The sequence below is a fragment of the Hipposideros armiger genome, unplaced genomic scaffold (genome assembly GCF_001890085.2).
Source record: "Hipposideros armiger isolate ML-2016 unplaced genomic scaffold, ASM189008v1 scaffold_1838, whole genome shotgun sequence".
NCBI classification, from domain to species: domain Eukaryota; kingdom Metazoa; phylum Chordata; class Mammalia; order Chiroptera; family Hipposideridae; genus Hipposideros; species Hipposideros armiger.
In genome coordinates, this window is record NW_017733188.1 from 107056 (window position 1) to 114398 (window position 7343).

Below are 7343 nucleotides of genomic sequence, written 5' to 3' on the forward strand. Positions count from 1 at the left end.
GGCAACTCACGGCAGTCCAGCTCCAGGTTGAGCTGTTGTTCAGCATCTTAACTGTGGAGGGCAGTGTCACTGGCCCTCATATGTGGGATCCAAACCGGGGCCCTCTGGTGTCCCAAGCCAGCTCTTAACCAAAGCGCCACTCGGCCGGCCCCCAAAAGACTTTTATGTCATCTGAGTTCATGGCCCTCAAAGGTAATTTGCAGTTTTAGACAGCCAAGGGATGGTTGATATCCCATGGTTGTGATGGGTGTCATTTTACAGGTAACACCTTTTTAATAGACAACTTCACCATCTCTGTTAACCATTATGCCTCCCGCAGGATCTGGGGGCGGGGCGGGGGGGGGGTTGAGATTTCCTCCTCGCTATCTAGCACAGTGACCAGGAAAAAAGATATTAAATTTGCCCCAGCTAACAGGAAGATATTGAACCACTTCAAGAAAAGCAGCTCAGCTCAGCATGAGTGTCTCTGTCTGAGGCTGAGAAAGGGAAAAACCAGGAAAAGCCAAGCAGAAGGAAAACTAAGAAGGGAATAGGTGTTGAGGCATTCTAGAAACTGGCACATTCATTTTCAGTTGCAAGTGCAGAAGATCTACCCAAGTTCAAGGGAAGAGGATAAAGACCCCACCCAATTATGCCTGGAACCAGGCATAATTGGACGGTTCTCTGGGGCCTCACTCAAGCCTTGATAATAGAGAGGAAGTAGGCATTGAATAAACAGAAGTAGGTTTTGAAGTGTTTTCCCAGGGTTGCTTCATTTACTCCACCCAAGATGTCAGTCCCATCCAAGGATCTTCCCTCTTCCCCCCAATTCCTGAGCAGTCACTTCAGCTTGGACAAATGGCCTCCAGATTCATATTGCCACTCCTCCATTTGACTAGTGCTAGAATTTCCCTGCTTGCCGGCTCTGCTCAGAGGTTCCCCTGCTGGTCACCTGGCCTAGTCCTCACACCTTTCCAGCACTCGCTTCTCTCCCATCACCTTTCCCCAAGTCTACCTGAACATGCACATAGCCACCCAACCTGGCAGCCTGTGTTGCCATCACCTGACACCTAGAGACATTCCCTATTCCTGGTCAGTGAATCTACAAAACTGACCTCAGTCCCTAAAATCATGGGAAAGAGAGCCCAGGATCTAGCAATGGGCCGTGATGGCTGTATGGGGAAAACACACACACACCCTGCCCCCACTTTCTTCCCTTCATCCCCAGATGTCCCACCTCAGATCAGAGACATTCTGGATGGGATGGGGCCCACAATTCACCCTTCACAAGGTAACTCTTAGTGACCTCATTACAGTAGTTTTGTAATGTGGTGCACCAGGGCTTTTTTGAACAGATCCACACTGCTCTAATTAATTGATGTTTCCATCCCCAATGACTCAATTGTCAACTAGTGGACAAATTAATTCCCCACTGAAAAAAATCAAAGTGCTTCTGAGAGAATAATATATGTGTTAATAAGCATTGGGATTGATGTTTTAAAAGTCATACAAGAACAAGTGTTCATTGAGGGTCCAGCATGTGCTGGGTACACTTCGAGGCACTAGAGTGTCAGCAGTGAACAAAGCAATGTTCTCCCTTCATGGAGTTTATATTCTAGATCATAAATAAGCAAGTAAGTGTATGACAGGTTCTATTAAGAAAGATAAGCAGAGTAAAAGCCTAGAGAATGTCTTGGGGAGAAGGGGTCCATCTTGGATAAGGCGATCAGAGAACACCTTATGATGAGGTGACATTGGAACAGAAATCCAGTGGAGTGATGCATGTGGTGTCTGAGAGGAGAGTGTTCCAGAGACCAGGAGATGCAGAGGCCCTGAAGTGATAGCATGGCTGGGTTTATGAAGTCTAGAGTGAAGGCTAGGGCAGCTGGGTCAAAACAAGGGAGTGAGTTTTTATTTTGTTTTGTTTATTTGTGTGTTACTTCTTTGTTTTATATTCCACATATGAGTGAAATCATATGGTTTTTGTCCTTTTCTGTCTGACTTATTTCACTTAGCATAATACCCTCAAGACCCATCCACTCTGTTGCAAATAGCAATATTTCATCATTTTTGTGGCTGAATAATATTCCATTGTATACATGTACTGCATCTTCTTTATTTATTTGTCTATCGATAGATAGTTAAGTTGTTTCCATATCTTTCCTATTGTGAATAATGCTGCAATAAACATAGGGTGCATAAATCTTTTCAAGTTAGTCTTCTCATATTCTTTGGATAAATACCCAGAAGTGGAATTGCTGGGTCATATGGTGGTTCTCTTCTCAATTTTTTTGAGAAACCTCCAAAATGTTTTCCATAGTAGCTGCCCTAATTCACAATCCCACCAAGCCTGGTATGAGGGTTCCTTTTTCTCCACATCCTAGCCAACACATGTTATTTCTTGTCTTACTGATAATAGCCATTCTAACAGGTATGAGGTAATATCTATTGTGGTTTTGATATGCATTTCCCTAGTAATTAGTGATGTTGAGCAACTTTTCACATGCCTGTTGGCCATCTGTATGTCTTCCTTGGAAAAATGTCTATTCATATTCTCTGCCCATTTTTTAATTGGGTTTGTTTATATTTTTGTGGTTGAGTTGTATGAGCTTTTTATATATTTTGGATATTAACCCCTGATTAGAAATATCATTTGCAAATATTTTCTCTCATTTTAGTGGTTGACCTTTTGTTTGAAATAAAAATGTAACAAACAAACAAAAAAATACAAAACAAACTTATAGATACAGATAACGGAATGATGGTTACCAGAGGAGAGGAGGAGAGGGATGGGCATAATAGGTAAAGGGGGTTAAATATATGGTGACTTATAGAAACCAGACTTCTGATGGTGAGCACACAATAGAGTATATGGATATTGAATTATAGTGGTGTACACTTAAAATTAATGTAATGCTATTAATCAGTGTTACATCAACTTAAAATACATAAATAAAATTTAAAAAACAAGGGAGGGAGTGTGGAAGGGTGAAGGTCCTAGTGATGGCCTTGGGCCACAGCACATGGAACCTTGTGGTCTTCAGAATATCACTTTCTTGAGGTGAAGGTGGTCAGGAGAACCCCCTTTTGTTTGGGTGTCAGATTCCTCCCATGATGATCTCTGCACCATTATTTCCAGTAGGCTTGTGATCAACCAGAATCCTCTGCAAATCTGCTTTTGCTTTTCCTTGTTTTCATTATATTTTCCTTGAGCAAGAACCTCCGTACCTTTCCTCCTGTGAAAAGGACAAATATAAGAGCTGCTGACTTGAAAACCTTATCATCTACTAATCCATAAGTATAAAAATTCCCAAGTATAAAGCACTAACTTGAAAAGATATATGCACCTCTATGTTCTTTGCAGCATTATTCACAATAGGAAAGATATGGAAACAACATAAGTGTCTATCGATAGACAAATAAATAAAGAAGATGCAGTACATGTATACAATGGAATATTACTCAGCCACAAAAATAATGAAATATTGCTATTTGCAACAGCATGGATGGATCTTGAGGGTATTATGCTAAATGAAATAAGTCAGACAAAAAACGACAGAAACCATGTGATTTCACTCATATGTGGAATATAAAACAAAAAAGTAACAAACAGGGCTGACTGGATGGCGCAGTTGGTTAAGAGCGCAAGCTCTGAGCAATAGGGTCGCCGGTTCAATTCCCACATGGGCCAGTGAGCTGCGCCTGAGCTGAGCTGCCACTGAGCTGCCAACAGGCAGCCAGATGGCTCAGCTGGTGAGAGCGGGCGCTCTTAACAACAAGGTTGCCGATTCGACTCCTGCATGGGATGGTGGGCTGTGCACCACCCCCACCAACCCCCACCCCCACCCCTCCACAACTAAGATTGAAGGACAACAACTTGACTTGGAGCTGATGGGTCCTGGAAAAATACAATGTTCCCCTTCCCCAATTCCCCAACACTGTTCCCTTCCCCAATTCCCCAATAAAATCTTGGGGGGGGAAAAGTAACAAACAAATGAAGGGGTCATGTGACATGATGTCAGAGAGAATAGAGAGGAGGCGTAACAAAAGAAAAGGGTTAGAGAGATATTTTTTTTATCATTGGAGACAGGAGCACCCAATGCCTTGTTTAAAAACGCTGATTGCAAACATTAATCACATCTCTAGCAGATCTTTCATGTTTATTAAGAAGTAGCACCTGTTCTGTTTATCAGCACTTGGTTACTTACTGGTCTTCAGGGAAGCACCATCTTCCTCCAGCTCAGACTCAACGGCTCCCCGCATCTGTTCTGCATGCAGACTGAAGGAGGTTCTCTAAAATGGCCATCCCCAGATCCAGGACGGTCTCGATGGACGCCTCCCCTTGGGCTGCGCACTGCTCACATGGGTCCTATCTGCCAGGATGTTTGCCAGGAGAGCCAGCCAGGCTGAGCACATGGGTGAGTAGTGGAGACACTCCCGCTGCATGACTGGCCCGAGTCCAGTTCCTGGAGCCACACTTCCAAAGAGACACTGGAAAACTCAAGTGTCCAGAAGAGAATGACCGGAATGATAAAAAGTCTGGAAACCTTATCATATGAGAAATAATTAAAGAAACTGGTCGTGTTTCACTCCAAACAAACAACTTAGAAGGCCATAGGTCCTCAGATATTTGAAGGACTCTCATGTAAGCCAGATTGTGTAACTGAGGACAGTGGAGCATGTCACTGAGAGGCAAATACTGACTCATATCAATAATAGGATCTTAAAGCTGGAAGGAGACTTTGTGGTTGCTCACTTCAAGTTTTTCATTTCTCAGGTGGAAAACTGAGGCCCAAAGAGATTGTTACTCCCTAGAATCATATGATTAGTGACAGAGTCAGAATTAGCTTTAGATTATCTAAATCAGTCTAGCCCTTTACCCTGCACCATACTACCAGGGAAGAGCTTAATAACAAATGGAGAAATCCAAATACGAAGTGAGCTGTTTCAATGAATGTGCTTAAGCAGAAACCACCTCAGAGCAATGTTATAGACTAGAGACCTTTTGTATTAGGTGGGAAATTGTATTTGATCAGGAATGACAGATATGTGATACATATATCCAGACTTCTGTCTTCCAGGACCATGCTGAATATGAATCATTAATTAGGACTCACTTTTCCCACTGAGTCCACAAGCAGAACAATGCTCAAGTAATTCCAACAAATAATTGAAGTGGGGAGTCAAAATGAAACCAGTTTGCCATTCCTACTCTAGATAACCCATAAGATCCTTCCAATATTGAGAATGAATTATAAATTAAAGAAAGAACGAATGACTAAACAGTGGAACTAATAAGACCAATGAAATGTCTGGCTAGGGTGTCAGGAACAACCTGAGCTTCCTATAACGAAAAGTTATTCTACTTTCCTTTCTTCTGCCGTTTTTCTCAGTATATCACTCAGGGAATAGATCAGACCTGGAATCAAAAAGGAAATTGATGGGAAGTAGTAATACTATTGCCAGGAAAGCACAACATAATATGAACTCAATCAAATAAGTGAATACAACACATGTGGCCATTTAAGAGATCATGTTCTTTAGAATAGTTAAGAATAATGAGATAAGACATGTATCAATTAGAATTATCTGGATGCAAACAAAGAAACCAACTTTGGTTTTAACTAAAGCAAAAGAAAGAATTATTACGAAGTTGTGGGCCCGCCAGCTGGCACACTTGGTTAATAGCACAAGCTCTAAAAAATAATAATAAAATAAAATAAATAAAAGCGCAAGCTCTGAGCAACAGGGTTACTGGTTCAATTCTTACATGGGCCAGTAAGCTACACAACAAGGTTGCTGGTTTGACTCCCACATGGGATGGTGAGCTGCGCCCCACCATCCCCCCACAACTAGATTGAAAGTGGCAACTGGATTTGGAGCTGAGCTTGCGCCCTCCACAATTAAGATTGAAGGACAACAATTTGACTTGGAGCTGATGGGTCCTGGAAAAACACAGTATTACCCTTCCCCAATTCCCGAACACTGTTCCCTTCCCCAATTCCCCAATAAAATCTTGACCAAAAAAAAAAGAAAGTTATGGGTAGCTCTATGTCTTAGTCAGTTCAGATTGCTGTAAAAGAATACCATAGTCTAAGCAGCTTATAATCAACAGACATTTATTTCTTACAGTTCTGGAGGCTAGAAGTCCAAGATCAAGGCACCAGCAAACTTAGTGTCTGGTGACAACCTGCTTTTTGGTTCCTAGACAGCCATCTTCTTGCTGTGTCTCACATGATTGAAGGGGTAAGGGAGCTCTCTGGAATTTCTTTTATTGAGGCAATAATCCCATTCAGGAGGGCTCCACCCTCATGACCTAATGACCACCCAAAGATCTTGTCTCCAAATACCATCACACAGGGGAGTAAATTTCAGCATATAAATTTTGGGAGCATACAAAAATCAGTCTATAGCACTCAGAGAACCAAAGAAAACATTGACCAACCAGTCCTCAGAAAGGAAAAAGCCGGGTGGCCTCAGGGATATAGGCTTCAGGACAACCTCTTCAGGGGGCACCATAAAATAAATCTGTCATATTTTCTGTTCCTATGTTGCTCACTGAAGATTAAAATTCCCAACAAACAGATTGAACTTGACTGGCTTAGCTGTGGTCAAGGATCCTCCCTTTGGCGGAGAGGGGTGAGGAGGATTGCAGGACATTTTGTCAGAAGTGGTAGTTGGTTTAACAAAATAAAGTACAAATGAAGTATAAACATGAATTTGTAGAACAGGAAATTGTTATCTGTTCATTCAGTGAGCATTTAACTGATCACCTGCTGGCCATCAGCACCAATTTGGGCACAGAGATTTCTAAATCGTGGCATCACCATCCTTTCCCTCAAAGAGCTTACACTGTACTGGAGAAGCAAAGTGTGGATAAGTGATTCCAATGAGGAAGCCATAATACAGCCCCCAGTGTACTCTCAGGGGCATCTCCTGACCTGTGCTCTGTCCCCAAGAAGCACCACTCGGATCCACAGGGAAGTGGTGAAAGATACAGAGGCTTTGAATGGGAGTAAAGTTTCAGCTGGCAGGAATTGAAGAAGGTGTGGCATGGTGGTTTCCTGGGGCAGACCTTCCCAGAGCAACATCAGAGGTTTGGTTGACAGTGTTCCCAGATACCAAGACATCCCAGGGTGGTAGGTTGTCTTTAGATTTCCCTCTAGGTGATGCAGAAGAGGGACAGCAGTCTACTCACAAGTGGGGACTTGTACCACCCTCCTGGGGTGGGAGGTACTGGCTTGGATGCCGGGAGTGAGATGCTGACATGCTCAGTCCTGCCCTCTGGCCCAGCCTGCTGACCTCAGGCCTGCATCTTCTTGCTGGGGCTGCTCAGGCCCTGAGGAGTCTTCCAAACTCTTGTT